Genomic DNA, 18,461 nt, shown 5'->3' on the forward strand with positions numbered 1-18,461 from the left:
AACTGATTTTATTAGTTCATTCTTATGTTGTACTGTTACACCACTGTCCAAGTTTAGGGGAAGGGTTGGGATCCGGGTGACTGGGCCACCGAAAGCTGAATTACTAGTTTAGTCTAGGTGGCCGAGTGCATGGTTCAGAGCGATGGACAGTGCAGTCGGTGTTGTCTCGATATCCCAATAGTATGAGTTCGAATCCCGGCGAGGGAAGAACAAAAAAAATTGCCGATTAAAAATTTTTGTGCTGATATTTAGAGTAGTTATGAATATAAAATGTATTTTAAGCCGTGTATCACCTTCACTGGTGATCCAATGGATGGATCTGTTGTAGAGTTGTAATTTGTTTATACGTACTTATCAAAATCATTATTTCTGTGACTGTATATTACGATTCTGTACGATAGATATTTAGCTAATCTGCAATCAATTCCATCTTCATGTCTAATATATATATCATGATTTTTTCGTACTGTGTTACAACTCTTAAGATTCTACTGACAAGTAAAGGTAAAAATGGGCCACCGAAAGCTGAATTATTATAGTTCAGTCTAGGTGGCTGAGTGGTGTAGAGCTATGTACCCAGTGAAGGCGGTGTTGTCTTGATATCCCAATAGCATGCGTTCGAATCCCGGCGAGGGAAGAACAAAAATTTTCTTCCGCAAATTTGCAGATTTAGCATTGTTGTGACTGATATTTAGAGTAGTTATATGTAGAATCAGAAAAGAGGACAGCGGTTCTCTTCACTTGAGTTTCACTGCTGCCATGTTGCCTTATATATACTAGTTATAGAACTACTCTTATAACAAAATATATATTTGTACTTGATCATGGCGGGCGGAAGTGTGTTATTTGAAAACTTGTAATTTGTTATAGGGTTGACACGAAACACCTAAACTTACATATAAATAAGGCCTGTATAGCAGAACTGGTGTTTTTGTTTGAAAAATCTTAACTTGAAACTGTTGTTTTGTGTTGGACACCTGAGAAATTTTCCATAACGTTCAATTTACATAAATCGGAAATTCAGTTCCGTAAAATTTGATAGAGTTCTCTATTTTATATTTTCTCCCAAAATTAGGTCATGGTATCATCAGCTGGGCATTTTATCGTTTCTTTTGGATATTTTGCATCAAAGAAAAGGTAAGAATTGGTAAATATGCAAACGCGTCAAGCCGTTAGTGAAATTGAGTCTCAGTGGAAGAGTGGAATAACCTGACTGGCTGTCAGATTTAACAGTGTCAGAAACTTGAATACTTTTTCATGTGTTTTCAGTCGGATTTAAATAATGAGAACTGGAACCTTGTGGCTACGCGAGGAGAAATTCTCACTCTAGTAGGACATTTCACAGATGAGTGGTCTGTAGACGCTAAACTTGGGGAACGGTCATTATTTATCAGATGAGGGTGTCGGTTCAAATTTCTCATGTATTAAAAAGTTTTGTTGCCCCCACAAACTTTATGTATTCTGTCATTTATTGGATTTTCTTTCTTTATTATAATTTATAATCTGTATGCCCCTCGGGGCCCAAAACTGGCTCTGTCATTTATTGGATTTTCTTTTTTTTATTATAATTTATAATCTGTATGCCCCTCGGGGCTCAAAACTGGCTCTGTCATTTATTGGATTTTCTTTCTTTATTATAATTTATAATCTGTATGCCCCTCGGGGCCCAAAACTGGCTCTGTCATTTATTGGATTTTCTTTCTTTATTATAATCTTTATGTCCCTCGGGGCCCAAAACTGGCTGATAAACATGATAAAATTTATCTGAACAACGACTGATCCCCCTTACCCCATAGCTTCAAAACAAAAATCCCTAGAGAAATGGGACATTTCCCTGATCCCAGATGAGGGGTCTGTAGAAGCAGAGACATATATATGTCTGGTAGAAGCTAAACTTATCAATGTGCTTGAGTTGAGAGCAACAAAAACAGGATGCAAGGTGATTTTTTATAGGCATCCCATTAGAAAAAAACATTTTCTTAGCTTTCTAATGACATATTTTATAATTGAATCGGGATTGCAGAAATTAAGGCCATTTTCATTTTTAAAAAAGTGGTTCATTCCCTATTACTTCATACAATTCAAAACCAAAAACGTGTGCAAAGGAGTTTTCATATATGAATACATCTTTCACTATTCTTAGAAATAAATTCATTGGCAAAAATATATATTCTTTGCTTTATGATCTTTCCAATGGTATATATTTGGTATTTTCCAAAATTTAATGAATCGGAGCCTTTTTTTTTTTTATCTAAAACTGGAGTTGTTGTCATTGTTAAACTTTGAAGATTGCGTCGGAGAAAAATTTTAATTCCACGGAATTATTATATTGATATAGTACTTCCATGGTCATACCAAGTAAATCGCTCACAGGTCACAAAACAAAGTTAAATCTACTTGTACATAAAATATTTATACATTTAATAAAATGTTTTACATCATGAATTTAAAAATTCAGTAAAGTAAAAGAAGTGTAACTTTTAATTCAAAATAATATTTTTGTCCAGCTGTCAGGTTTTTTTTTATTTTTGATAATATAAAATCTTTCACTACTACATTAACTCAGACTTTTGGATGTTTTTCGTGAAGCGTATTTAAAAAATTGAAATTCAATCTAAAATGAATTTGATTTTTTTGCAATTTTCTTACATATCTTTTAAAAAGTTTTTTTTTCAAATAATTAGGCGGCCGTAACTAAACAATTTTGTTCATCTGATTTAAATAGAAGTAATAGCTACATATTTTATATATATTTTTCTCATGTTCTAAAAAGACCAATTGGTTTTGATGAAACAGGAAAAGTGTCATTATCTTAAATTTTCCTGATGCAGTAACACTTTCAGAAGATCTTTTGTAGTAGATGGATTTGGAATGAAATCTTATACGTCAAATTTTCTTTCATCAATTTGATACCTTGTCAATGCTTTTGATTGGCAAATTGAATCGCTGTACTATCTTATATGTACATGTACATGTGATATATACTAGTCTATTGCTTGGTTGGTGCACATTCTCCTTTTATCCACTTAACTTTTAGAAAAATAAATCGCATAGAACAAAATAAATATTATTTTTAATTTGTCTCCGTCCTTTCAGAAGTTTCTATCGTGAAATACATTTAATTTTTATACTTGAACATATATGTAAAATTTGTATTATAAAGGAAACTTCTTTTAAGTATTGTTCTGTTAATGTAAAGTTTACGGAGAGCTGTCTCATTGGCACTCATATATATGGAAGTGTTAAACGACCTTGACTGGCTTTTCAGCCCTCGTACGGTCGGCTCGGTGCCCGAAGGCGTTGGGTGAGCTTTAACATATTTTGATGCCGTTGGTCAGGAACAAGTAGTGGAGGACGCTATATGTAGGCCGCCATCTTGGTTTTGGTGAGTTGATTTTTCTTTTGTTGACTATTTTGTTGTTTTTCTTTACTTCACAACGGCTGCTTTCAGGGCCAGTTTGGTCAGCTTGGCAGCCCGCTAACCTCGATGATGGAGTACTGGTAGATGAATCGTGGACGTACTTATAAAGATGACAGGTAGCGTTATCAGGACCAAAGCCGCGAGGCAGTGAAATGAAGGTAGTATCACCCAATACCTAGGATACAGCCCTCGGACGTTAATCGGCATAACACTCCCCATGATACAATGGTTTTGGAGTGCATGTTAACGCGGGTACGCCAACTACTACGTCTATCTGTACGGCTTGGATTGGTTTCTGTCGTCTTAGTAGTAAGTCGTTATCATCTAACTGTAAACCCTCATCGAAGATAGCGGGTAAAGGAGAGCTGGCCCAGCACGTCCGTTCAGCTGTAATGACTGAGACGTAACTGGGATAGATTGTGATTGGATTGAATGATTGGCACTCATACCAAATCTTCTTGCATTTATATTGTACATGTATTAGCAGAATTTTTTTATTTTTGTATTTATCGAATGAATGAGATAATTGGAATCGTTAAGAATTATAAATGAAAACAGATGCCTGCGACCCCTGTTGTTTCGATTAGCATGTTTTCTAAAGATATCCGCGTGAAGTTCACAAATTTCATCATGTATTTGATCACCTGTTGTGAATTTAAGATAACACTGTCAAGTTCAGTCAAATCTGTGGTTAAAACTTTCTTTTACATATAAGCATGGAAGTATTATATTGACTGTAACATGTATAATACTTCCATGATATAATAATATTATTTTCCCGGCAGGGTACCCCCCCCCCCCCCTTTTTATATTATACTCGGATTATTATTGTAAACACTTTTTTTGTGGGACTTTCTTTACGGTTTTAGGCGGCATGCAATGAAATTTTGGGAAAGTATGCTGATTAGTTTGAGAATATTAGTACATAAATCCATTAGTATGTGCTTCGATTGGCGTATAGCTATTAAAAAAAACAAGTTATCTAAGACTATATGATTATTGTTATAGTGAGAGACCTATCCTTCTATCAACGAGCATGGGAAGCGTGTATAGATTATTGTTGAAACTGAGAAACATGTATTGATAGAGTGTCCATTATAAGATGACCTGCAAACTGATCTTTTTGAGAAAAACTTTGTCACTTCGGAACATCCAAACTTTAAAAAAACAATCTAATTTGAGAAAATATCTATAATTGTTCTATACAGTAGGTTGCCAGTGAATGTGATAGAAGTGCCAAAATCTGCAAATTTATTTTACATAGAAGACACTGCTTTTTACATCGTTAAACTTTTTGTCTTAACTGAAGACATTTTTAAAGAAATTTGAAAATTTAGCTGTACATTTATACTTATTCATTATTAATATGACATTTTTCTTTTTTTACTGAAATCGGGACGCGAGACGTTATAGTTAGACCAGCGCGCATACACTTACGCTATATTTGGGCCTCAGCACGGACATCAGAGTTGGACTTGACATTGGGATGCATACCTAAAGATATGATTCACACGAACACCGTGTTTGGGTGCAGAGGCTATAGTTGGGCTTAGACGCGGACGCTATACCTAAATATTGGACCAAGCTACCCTCCAAGGTGGACGTTACGTCACACCCTAGAAAGTGGTGTTCGGATAAATCTCTCTCACACTTCCAGATACCAGATCTGGTTCAGGACTTGAGACCTGCTACATTTACATGTAGGTGGTTTAAGATTCCCCCCCCCCCCTTTTCTTTTCTTTTCTTTTCTTTTCTTTTTTTTTTTAATTTAATTTAATTTTTTTTTAATTTTTTTTAATTTAATAATTTCTGAACCTTCTGCACCATTAACATGTTCTACCTCATAAAAGGAATAGATAACAATACACAACAATTCAGATTCTTTTTTTTTTTAAATTGGTGGCCCTTAAAAGGGCCTTTTTTTATATTCCCATCTATGGGAACATCGTCAGTAGTCTAATGTGGTGACCCACGACCTCTACAAGACTGGTCACGTCGTTAGTGGAAACCCAGCTATCCTTCTTCAATGTAACACCAACTGATTCGCAGCAGGCATGATGGAGTATCCAAACTACATCCATTCCCGGTCCCGATTCCAATAACTTTACTTGATCAGTTATTAACTCTAAACAAGTATCAATATCTTTTTCACTCCAAAATGTAGACTTGTTTTGGAAAATATCTCCCCAAACTTCCACGTGTCTTCTAAAAATGTGTTCCCTTTCAATAGCCAATTGCATTTTGAAAATGAGCATCTCTTTAGTTTCAAAACCATTAATAGTAAGAAATATAGGCGGACTTCTATAGTTATCCCACTGATAACGTTTAGTAAATGACAGCCTGTCTTAATTTTTCTAATCTGATTTTTTGTTAAGAACCATGAATTCTACCTAAAAACCATGGAAGTATTATATTGACAAGAACTTCTACGACCCGACTTCAAACGTTTCATCTGCGATGCCGCGCCCAATTTAATGACATGTTAATAATTAGCCTGGCATCCGGCCCAATCTAGCTGCGCGTCGCTTACTAATTATCATCATACTAATAATTAGATATGATAACACTATACATCAATTCATAAAGAAAAATAATTTCAGTCTAATTTTTACTAATTGATGTTAAACAAGAATTGATTGGATACAGATGTTAAACAAACATTGCGCGACAAAATTAGTATTAACCAATCATTAACAGGAAGTATATTGATACACGCCTGGCTATACTGACAAGATTAGCCAGGACCCCAGGCTAGTTAATAATTAGCTTGAAACATGGCACGTTATTTACATACCAGCGTGTGGTGCCCTACAATATTGTCAGGGGCGTAGCTAGAAAGAAATGATGTACAAGCAACTACCGCCGAGCGGAGCGAGGCGAAAAATTTTTGAGACCCTTTTATGCAGAAATTTTTTTTTTTGGTTTTCAGTCATAGGACGGTTAAAAGAGGAGCTATATGTAGATAGGACTTATAAAAAAATTATGAATGTAAAACTATTAATAAATCTTCTGAATAGAGTAATACATAAACAACACATTTTTGTGATACAGAATTTACTCCGAAAATTTTCCAAAATCTGCTCTTCGGGTCTAGGCAGAAACAAACTTCTCTATTACTTTATTTGTCAATATTCACACTGAAATCCCGATGAATATGCAGTAATGCTAGTAACTGTCGTTGTCCATTGTTGATCGTACATTTGTTTTCAACATACGTAGTACACTGATAGATCTCCATGGTAGCACTCGCGAGATGTTATAAACCAGCGTACCTGTTCGGCATCGAGCGACCTCCCAATTGAATTCGTCAAAATTACATGCCAGGTCAGTTTCGTATGTCTCAGACAATGTTGAGATTTGTTCGTTTGTTATATTTCTTACAACACGATGAAGCAGATACAGCGCAAAGAAGCGATTTTTTTTATAAAACTAGACGCGACTCCACTCTCCAGTTCCCTTATCATATGGTCTATGAACGCAAACAAATAATGAGACTTTCCAATACTGTTTTTGGCGTTTTTGCAGCGTGATTGGCTCTGATAGTCTGTCGGCCACATCGTCTCGGCATATTTTCAACAATATCGAAGGGTTCTGATAATTATAATGCCCATTGGTACATCTCATTCCAAACTGATGAACAGTACACTGTAAAATGTGCTCCAAAAACTACATGTCTTAGACTTAGTATTACAAATTCAAATCTTGTAAAAAATACAAGTTACTGTCCGATTGTGTCGGAATCTCCAATACAACTTTTATTTTGAAACCAAATGCCGTTATTTAATGATATTTCATCAATTAAAAAAGTGACAACATAGGTGTTTCCTTTAACATTCAATCTATAAATTTTTATTTTGCCATATTTTTTTTTGCATGCCGAATCGATGTGCACGCAACTGCGTGTTAGCGTATACTAACGGTATAGGGAGCTACGCGCCTGATTGTCATTCTCGGTTGCTTTCGGGATTACGGAAATAAACGAAGAAATCGAAAGTTGTAATAAATTCTTAGGAAACAGCAATCGGCAAACCTCGGCAGATTCCGTTACCTAACTGTGCCGATTGAGTGATTGATGGATTAATGCGAGTCATCATTAATTCTATAGAAAAACACATTGACGATGGAAATTTGTACCAAATTTATTGAACAAATGCCCCATCTTTATTGATTTATTTTTTTTCGGTAGAAATTGCACTATATGCAATATATATCGCAAGTTGAGATTACATAATAACTACTGTTTACTCCATTGAGTGGTACACATTTCCTGCATATTTAAGACGATTGTAAATGATCGTTCTGATAAAATCAAAAGATCAAAGAGATTTTAAATAAATGTAGGAATTACAATGTATTAAAGGGAAAATTCACAATTTTTTACTTATGGTTTAAATATGTTCATTATGACATAATATATATATTCACAAAGTTTTATCGCTATATGTGCAGTAATAAAGGAGAAATTCAATAATTAATGAAAAAATATCAACTACTTCCTGTAGGTCGTGACGTTTTCTCCTGATTTTTGCATGCCGGGATTTAAAATACAATCATTAAAAGTCTTGGTTTTTAATCATATTTTAACGTAATCGTAAGCGCGCCGATGACTTATGCTTTATCTAATAACCATCCGATAATAAGAAGATAAAACGCACAGACGTTCAATTGTACTCATTCGTGAGATAAATTATCTATGTTAAACGTATATATTCGAATTATTTTTGTAGACAACACAAAAAGTTATAAATTTATTTTTAATAAATGCATTTTCGGACTGATAAGGTGAACAAATTAAAGTACAATAATCTGTAAAGACAATATGTTGGTGTACTATTATTGACCTTTTACTATCTCTGCTATGGCTAGGTTTATACGATGTGTGTATTCACGGTTCTGTGGCAATACTCGTAGATGGCTTGTTGAAAGGTAAATTGTTATTTGCACTTCGGTATTTAACCACGCCTCTAGGGCACACCTTGCCAGGTGTGACTGTCTATTCGGATCAGTGGTAGCATTTAATACACACATTAAAAATACATATTCAAGTTGGTGACAAATAAAAATTGGTCGCCGTGGAATTATTTAATTATATTTGGTGCTATTATTTATTTGAATTCAAATAAGTTAATTTACTAAGAAATACACAATTTTCGGTTAAAGACGGGAAACTTAATTCATATGTCAGAATGAAATGATATACAAGTCTTGTCCTTGATTTATGTCTCATAAAAAAGGGGGACTTAGAAATTAGAAATAGCTTTACTAAATCATTTTTATTTGTCTTTATTAGGCGAAAAAATGTACGAGAACACTTACATTTAGACTTTTGAAAGCCATGTATTAATTAATATATGAAACTATCTGAAGATAACTCTACCGAAGCGGAATATAATATGTACGAATAAAGAAAAAAATATTTTTGTAATGGAATCGAAAAATTACGAATAGATATTCTTTTCAAGTGTGATAAACGTCAACCAAATTTATTCATAATGGGGAACGTCCTTATTAAAATCTGAGACAACTATAATAATCGTCGTCTCCCAACGTATATATATACTTAAATAACTATTTGATCAACGATGTTTAAAATTAAAAGACAACGAATTTAATGTTATCTTTCCCTATTTTTGAATGTTATTATAAGTCTGTTCAACTTGCAAGAATACCCCTAAAGCGGACAAATATCCGACAAGCAGTTTATTCTTTAAATTGCTGTCATTGAATATCAAGAAAGAAAATAAATCCCGAAATTGATACTCAATAGTTTTCCTAGAAAATATTCACATTCCTTGGGGATTATTAGTGTACGTCCAGTTGCATATATTTTACATGAATGTTGGAACAATTGTGATGATGACGAATTTCGTCCTTTATTCGAGAACAATTTAATTGATATATAAATCTGTGAGTTTACTATGTTCTTAACTTCGATGAACCAAAGCAAGTTATAAATTGACCTGTATTTAAATCAAATTGTTTCTTTTTTTTCTTCTTCTTCTTTTGGTATACAATAGTCTATCGAATTCGTTGATTACATACTGTTGGCATACATGGACTAGTCTATTTACAAAACTTTTACCACAATTTACACAAAATGTATGTTTCTTTCTTATGTTCAATGTATACATGTATACATATTTTAAATTGCGCTACTGACTATATAGTTCCGTAACTTTCTACCAGGCGTATGTATACACGAATCGTCGACAAGTGCGCACAGTTTTTTAGATCAATAATTCTGGTATGTTCCAATCTGTCCTAAACTATTGACAACGAGTATATATTACATTTTCCCAAATTAACCCCTGGAAAAATATGTAAATAGATTTGTATTTCTTCAATTATTTTTTTTGTATTATTTTTTTTTTATAAATAATATTCTTTACACCAGAAATGTTATTTATAAACAAGCGTATGAGTTCAGTAATGACTAGTATATTATATCACTTTCGGACACGCAAGACAAAAATGTATATTATACATGCACCTGATAGTTCAAAATGGAAAGTTATAAGTAACGGTCGTGTACACTGATCAATGCCTACAGAAGTGAAACGATGCATGAACTTGCAAGCCCGCCGGACAGGAAATCGATTGAATACCTGGACGTGTCACCTTACACCCCTTCCAATACCTTTGGGAGTAATACCTTTAGCCATGCTGGTGATCAGATAAGGGAAGATCCGAATTTATTTAAATAAAGTTTATTACTTGAAAGAATTATGAACGAATTAGATTTTCGAAAACAATTTCCACGGAACACTTATTTATCATTTTATGATTTGAACTTTGACTTTTTAACTAATTACAATATTATCAATTTAAAAATAACAGACTATATGGTTATTTAAAAATATAAGACCATTTTCCGTATCAAGTTAGTCAGTCAGATAAAACAACCGTACGATTGACAAGATATCGACACGCAATTACGACTACATCGTTTACTGTAGTTTTGTTCCTTTGTGGTTTATTGACATATCGGGATTTTTCATCGGAGAAGGTGACAAGATGGCGGAGAGTAGAGAACTGATACTCAAAATTTAAAATCGATGGTGATCTCTTATTTAGCGGAATAAAACTTTAATATCTATAAATTTGAGCATTTTTATACAGAATGGACATAATATCAATTTTTGATTTTTTTGCGAAGTTTCCCTTTAATATTCGCTCTAAATCCAGGGTAAGATCATTGGTTGGTTTATACGAATGTTCAGCTGAACCCCGATGTGTTGAATTTTTTTTTTAGTACTGCGACTCAAGGATTTGTATAGTGACATTACTAATTAATCGTTGTAGTTCCTGTCAATATAATACTTCCATGCTAAAACCGGTACGTCTAAACACCACCTAGGCCGCCTTGGTGCACTAAGCTCAAGGAAGTGCACTAAGCCCATGATGGACCAGTCAAATAAGCACCAATGTCATTCAGTACGATACAGATTTGAATAAAGAGCATATATTTAAATTTTGGTGTAAATATATTCAGAAATAAAAGAGTAATTAACGTTTTATATGGCACGCGCCGTTTTTGTGTAATGTGTCCAGTTGTCACATTGTTTATTGAATCCAATGAAGCTTGACGAATTTATAAATACTGCACTAAGGTTATGAAGCAAAGGTTAAATATGCACCAAGATCATTAATTAAGATAAATCATTATATTAAAAAAATATGTTAAAAGTTGGTTCGATGATATAAAGAGATTTAAAAGTTATTAACATTTTTAACGTGACACGCGCTCTACTTGTGTAATGTCTGATCACCTTGTTAATTGATCCAATCAATTCTGATGGATTATATTTTAACTAGTAAATTATTTTCTTTGTTCTTAATTAGTAATGATAAAAGGGCTGTTGATCTTTTCTTTGATGCTTTGTTGGAAAAAAAATATTTGGAAAAAGTGTTTGTTTACGCTTTTGGAAATAAAAGATTTGCGGAAATAATAGTAAAAACAATAGAAATTGCCTTTTACTCAAAGCGGAGTATATTGTAGTCTATTTCTTTCTTTTTATTCTTCCCCATTTACTGTTTCAATTTTTGCACGAATAGACACAAATTATAATTCAGACTTATTTCAAATATAAGAGTTAAAATGTGGCGTCCTTGGGGTTCAATGCAACCCATTTTCAACAAGTACTAGAACACACCCGCGAAATCGCGGGTATTTAGAGTTTGGTTGAAAGTATGCAAACTGTTGAAGGATGAATTTTTGTAAAAGATTATATGTCTGGAGAATTTCAGAAAAGATATCAAACTGAGTCATAGGCACTTTGAGACAGGACAATTATTTTAAGCCCTCTCCATTTTTTCAATGTCCGTTATTTTTTTGCTTTCTGTTAATTTCCATTCACATTTCTATATATATCTGTATGTACTATGAACATACATATAATATAAATAAAATGCATATGCTATTAACTATCAATTCCAAGTTTCTTCTCCACGGCGATCACTGCTATATTACATATATAGAGAGAGTCTCTATATATATATATTATAGGAGTATAATCATAGTATACAAAGTAACATTCAAAATAACGCGAAAATAATTGTCCTGTACCCGATTAATTCGAAAATTATATTTAAAGAGGGGAGTAAAGGGGGTATCTGCATGGAAGAACGCGAAATAAAATTGCCATTTCAACGGTGAACGAACAATTAAAAATTTCTAGCACGTTGATTTTTTTTAATCGATTTCACGAAACACGATAAATAATGAACCTTTTTCACGGCTGCACGTGAAATAAAAAGTGGCAAAACACATTGCACGAAAACCTTTACCCCTCTTTTAAAGTTTAAAATCGGAAGTCTTAGGTATGACTTAAAAGTCGGCCTGCTGACGGAAACAAATTCCGGACGCCTTTTTCTTCGTTTTCCTCCCAAAATAACACAAACTGAATAATCATAAGAATGGATGACAAATGCGACTATGCATGGTACCTATGATGATTAATTTACTGGGAAAGGAAGAGAAGCGACACACACAATGAGGTCTTCTCGTTTAATAGTATAGATGACAGACCGCTTGAAATTCTGCAAGAGGTAATTATTATTAAATTCATATTTCATATAAATAGATAGTTAGTGTATGATTGCCAATGAGACAAATATCCACCACTGTTCAAAGATCATAGTGGAACGGCGAAGATAAAAGCAAATAAAGGTCGCGCAATACAACCTTAAACGACGAGAAAACGCATACCGTTTAGTCAACTTTATTTTTCAGATTTAGCCAAAAAGTTTAAATCAAAATTAAATAGTAGAAGATTTTTTTTTTATATGCTAAATTAATAGTTATGTTCTTATAGAACTGAAATAATTTAGGTTAAGTAGTTACATGGTTTTACAGAACCGAAATGTTTTAGAGACATGATAATTATATAGTAATAATTTAGTTTAATTTCTATAGTCTCTCATAATTCTTTATAGGATGGCACTTGTATTTTAATTTATAAAATTGCTGGTTTATTTCATGTTTATATTATAATGATTATATTACAAGTGGAGAGACTTTAATAATATATTGAATCTGAATCTGAATCTTTTAAAGAGATATTGTCATAAAATGCAAAACAGCCAACAGTGCCCGAGTCGTTCGAGCAGTGAACACATATTTTGAAATCCCACTCCCGCAAAGACTAGCAAAAAAAACCAAAACAAATCAGAACAAAAGACCAAGACTGTGTCGTACAAAACAAAGATATTAAATCTTTGATGTGTATATAGACAAATCATAACTTATATTTGCTAAAAAATGCTTGTGACTCTTTGTTATATTTATTTATTGATAATGTCATCCATACTTACTTACTTACATATGTTTATAAACTATATGTTTTTTTATCTGTTGATAGTTATCAAAATGAAATATTAATAAATGAATTTATGATAATAGTCGTTTATTGTGCACTTTCGAATGACAACGAAGTGTATATTAAAATCAAATAAAAGTATCATAAAGTCAAAATAACATATTAAAAAATACACACAAAAAAAAAAAAAAAAAAAGAAATACAAAGTTTTGTTTTAAATCCTACAAAAACAAAATACACGCAATAACACGACAAACAAAATGGTGTAATTATATATAAGCCGTGTAATTGTTATGTTTCTTTATTTCTTCATGGATCAGTGATTTTATTACCTGGTTAATTACTGGCACGTGCCGTCGGACAAAACCTTTGATGACAAAAAAAATCAAATTACGACTTAACTACAATTTTTAATGACTAAAAAAATCAGCATGAAAAACTACGTCCGATGGTATGTTTTTTTCATTCATAGCACCATCCCATCATGGGCTTAGTGCAGTTTCATGAGCTTAGTGCACCTAGGCGGCCTAGGTGGTGTTTAGACTCGAGTGTTTAGACGCTCCCTGCTAAAACTTACCAAATAATGGTCAATAGGGATATGCAATACGTCTAGTGTTAATTATGCTGATAAATAAACACCGTTAATTAAATCATAATTGAGAAGAGACATAGTATTCATCTCTGACTTTATCAATTCGTGAAAGATATCATTTTCATTTTCTTTATTTTCCTATCAGCTTCTGCGAAACTTTTAATGAATTATATACGGTGATTATTAAAACGACAACCTAGATAATTTGCTAAAAGGATAAAACATATCTGGTTATTTAAAATAAGACAGCTGTACACACTTTCTTTCAAAAACATATATGCCAGATATACATCATAATTTACGAACATAACAGTGTTTAAAAATAATTGAAGGGGCGGAGAAAATTTAAGAAACTAACTTATAGAAAATCCTCGAAAATATTTCATCTCAAAAACAATAGCTCTAGAAGAATCATCTGTGGCATAAGTTATAAAACTTTTATAAACCAGATCTTATAAACGTGAATGGATATATTGAAATCAAGGATAACGGGAAATACATCATACCACAATGGGTATTATTCGTTTTCTTCTCTCAATCATTTTGTATTTTCAATTACTTAATTGATCCAATGCATTTGTTTTCTCCCCCCCCCTCTCTTAAAACTTATTAATTCAATGTGTTTTATATATGCAGATCAGCAAGGCACTGTCATTTCCACCTATAATGAAGCAAGTCAAAAAAGCTATAAAATCAAATAAACCTAAAGATGCTTGTATTGAGGTAAACATATTTTTACTTACATTATTTATCATTAATACATATTATATATATATATATATATATATATATATATATTTTCTAGGCACTTTATATATATATATATATATATATATATAACAAGTCAAAGGGAATATATATATATATATATATATATATATATATATATATATATATTTATTTATTTTATATGATCCATCGCCCGGTAAGATTTATCGTTCACCATTTATTCAGTTATTTAATATTATTTTACATATATATTCAACTAATTTGTTTATCAGTTACGTTAGATTCTTGTCTATTTATTCATGTTTTAATCATCTTCGCAAATATAAATATATTTATACTTTTTTATTTTTTTTATTTCAGTTTTTCATTCCATTTTCTAATGCCTACCATCTGCTCTGCACTTCGGGTGTCGGAAATGTGCTTCTGAATGAAATAAAAGTGCAAGTCCGGGAAGGTGCAAATTATACTTTGAGACTTGACGGTGCAAGCATCGAATCAATGAATTTATCATCTTTTTTTTGGCACATTTTCAAAAGTTTTAGGCGGATTTAGGGATATTCTTTCGGACACAAAACCACTTCAAATTTTAACACAGACAAACTGTTTTGGAATTGCTTTGGCAACTATAAGAACTATAATTTCAGCCATTGGAGATACATGTAGGTTCACTCCACGTTCAGTTATACGATAAAATATAGATTTCGGAAATTTGGCTAGCGAAGATTGCGTCGGACTAACAAGGTTACCTCTATATTCCGAAAATAAAGTTTATATTTATGTGGACCTAGAAAAACATCGGAATTATTTTCATTTTTTCACTACTTTTGTTCACGAATTTGTTCACGTTTTGGAGAGTTTTGATTGCGAAGAATCACATGGTAATACTTTTTTTACATTAGGATTTTCTCTTCAGGCTATTCCTCAAAACATTTTAAATTTGGACTCCTTTGGGTTTTCTCGTTCAGAAATTGAAAACTGTCCCATCACTCAACTTTAGTAAAAAAAAACAAATAACAAAAAAAAAAAAAAACAACAACAAAAAAATCAAAAAAAAATTTAATTCATTATCCCGTCTTTGGTAAATGTTTTGGCTTTGGCATTCAAAATTCTAAATTTCCAAGCTATGGTCTCGCCTTGACATTGGCAGCTTGGCTTGTAGGAAATGATAAAATACTATCTATTTCCGACTCGAAAATTAAAGTTATCACAATCGTTAACTATAGGATTTTTTTTTCCGTTTGTGATATCTTTAATTTGCGTGACTAAGAGACCCTCCATTTAACTCATTAAAAGACGAGTGTTTAATTATAAAAGGTTTGCACTTTGTTTTAAGACTAAAAACTTTCTTTCGTTTTCTTTATTAATTTATTCATTCTCGATCTGTTATGCCTTATCTAACTTGCTAATATGAAACTGTAAATCGTTGACTTATAATTATCATGTAGTGATCATCCCTAGATAATGATTTTATACAGAACATTAATACTTTTAAGTATCAAATGATGAGATGAACAGCTAGAGTTATTTCCCATTGTACCACGTTTTAACAGTCATATCCTCTACCAATTTCACTTTTGGAAAAGAAATAGAAAAAAGTGTTGGGGGGGGGGGGGGGGGTAAAACATATATAGATCAGAGAAATACAGATGCTAAAATTTAAAGAAAAGAGATATAATTATGAGTGCTGAAATATTAAGAAAAGGGAAATATGGGTTGCTTGAATATAGATAATAGACAAAATATGAGATGAAAAAAAGATAAAGACTAAAGAAATATAGGAGGTAAAAAATATAAAGAATACAGAATTGTAGGGAGTTAAAATATAAAGAATACAGAAATAAGCGAGGCAAAATATTAAGAAAACAGAAATATGGGGTGCTTGAAAATGAATAATAGATAAATATAGGATGCAAAAAAAATTTAAAGACTAAAGAAATATAGGAGGTAAAAAATATACAGAATAGAGGAACCGGTTTCAGGCGGTCTAAACTGGTTTAAACCAGTTTCATATACACTATAAATAATTATATAGCTTATATTTCATTCAACCCATAAAAGAACCAATCAGGAAGCTTGAAATTAATACTTGCCTATAAAAGCATAGAACATCTAAAACAATTATTTTCTGCATTTAATTCAACGTGAAACAATTTTGAAACATGGAAACAGATCTATACTACGCTGAAGACGATATTATCAGAAGAGAATTCCATGGTGACGTAACATTCGCCATCGCAAATACGTGTATGGGTCCAACAACACCATCTATCGTCCCATCCCTTAATATCTGAACTTCGTTTAACATGCGATCTCTGCGAGAAAAGTTTCAACCGACCAGCAAAACTTTTAGCTCATAAACAAACCAAACATGAAGGCATTCGGTATCCATGTACAAAGTGTCATAAAACGTTCCTTCAGAGCTATGAAAAACGCAAACACGAAAATCAGTGCTCAGGTAGCCCCACTGTGTTACCGACATATGAATGTATGATTTGTTCCAAGCGTTGTACGTGTGACGGCTAACGGATTACGTCAACACCAACAATACAGTCACAGTCCCATTAGTCAATCACTAAAAAGACCAACACAAGTATCCATTGAGCAACCAGCCATCAAGAAACAACGCACCAATCCCTCGAAGCCAGCCGTTCAGCGTGTCCATTGTCGACGATATAATGAGTCATTCACCAATAAACGGGACTTATACCTTCACGGTATGCAACGACACTATCAGATCGGACAGGGGACACATTTGCAAGCATCCCCTTATGAAAAGGGTCCATATCCTTGGGAGGTAAAAGGAGGTGAAAACGACCTAGCTTTAAAAGAAGTGTACAAGGCCAACGCTCCTTTAATCTTGGAAAATCATCGAGAAGGTCCCATTCATTCCGTATATAATATACCACTAACGAATGATGTTGACATGCACCAACTCATGCTAGCTGCCGACAGTATATACGAGCGACAACAACACGCCTTTAAGCTTACCATGACCTTTGGCGTCATTTTAATTCACACAGAAGAAAAGCGCTACAGGTTTTTCAAACCTTACGAAAACGGTTCCGTCTTTGAAGAACCCCTGTTTATTTCAAAGAGAAGTGATATCGAGAAACTACGGCGGAAACTTACAAACTTAAATCTGTGGGAATACCTGATGAAACAGAGACCCGACACCAAATGGAAACCGTTTCTAGTGACCAATGCGCTATTTATAATCGACACTACCAATTATACGCTAGGAAAAGGAGAAACGTCCCTCCCAGATTACATTAAAGACAAGAATAGCATACACGCTCTCGTGAAAGACAATAAAAATGCTAAGCCATTTACGGATAAACTCTGTGCTTTCCGGTGCTTGGCGTTACACAGAAGACAATCCATCACTAACTTAGAACGTAGTCTGCAGCATTATTTTCAACAACGAAATGAAAGTACATACGAAGCAAAGCTGTTTCCCGGATTACAGTTACAAGAAATTCCAGAATTTGAATCCTGTTTTCAATTGAATATAAACGTCTATGAATTAAAGGAAGACGATACGGCTTTTTACGTGTACAAGTCTGTCTGTCGTTTTAAAGAGACAATGTATTTAAATATGTACGAACATCACCTCTCTTACATTAAAGAGTTTGAGAATTACGCTAAAAAATACCAATGCCAAACATGTGAACGGCACTTTAATCATCACGGTAACCTTCACCGACATCAGCGCACGTGTACCAATCAAACGAAGTATATATACCCTGGTGGATTTTTTAAAGCCCAACAAACCATTTTCGAAAAATTGGAAGAATGTGACATTCAAGTTCCGGCGAAAGATCAAATATTTCCGTGGTTCATTGTTTTTGATTTCGAGGCTATACTGCAAAAACTGCACGAGTCGACTTCCGGTAAACTACAA

The sequence above is a fragment of the Mytilus edulis genome, chromosome 2 (genome assembly GCF_963676685.1).
Source record: "Mytilus edulis chromosome 2, xbMytEdul2.2, whole genome shotgun sequence".
Taxonomy (NCBI): domain Eukaryota; kingdom Metazoa; phylum Mollusca; class Bivalvia; order Mytilida; family Mytilidae; genus Mytilus; species Mytilus edulis.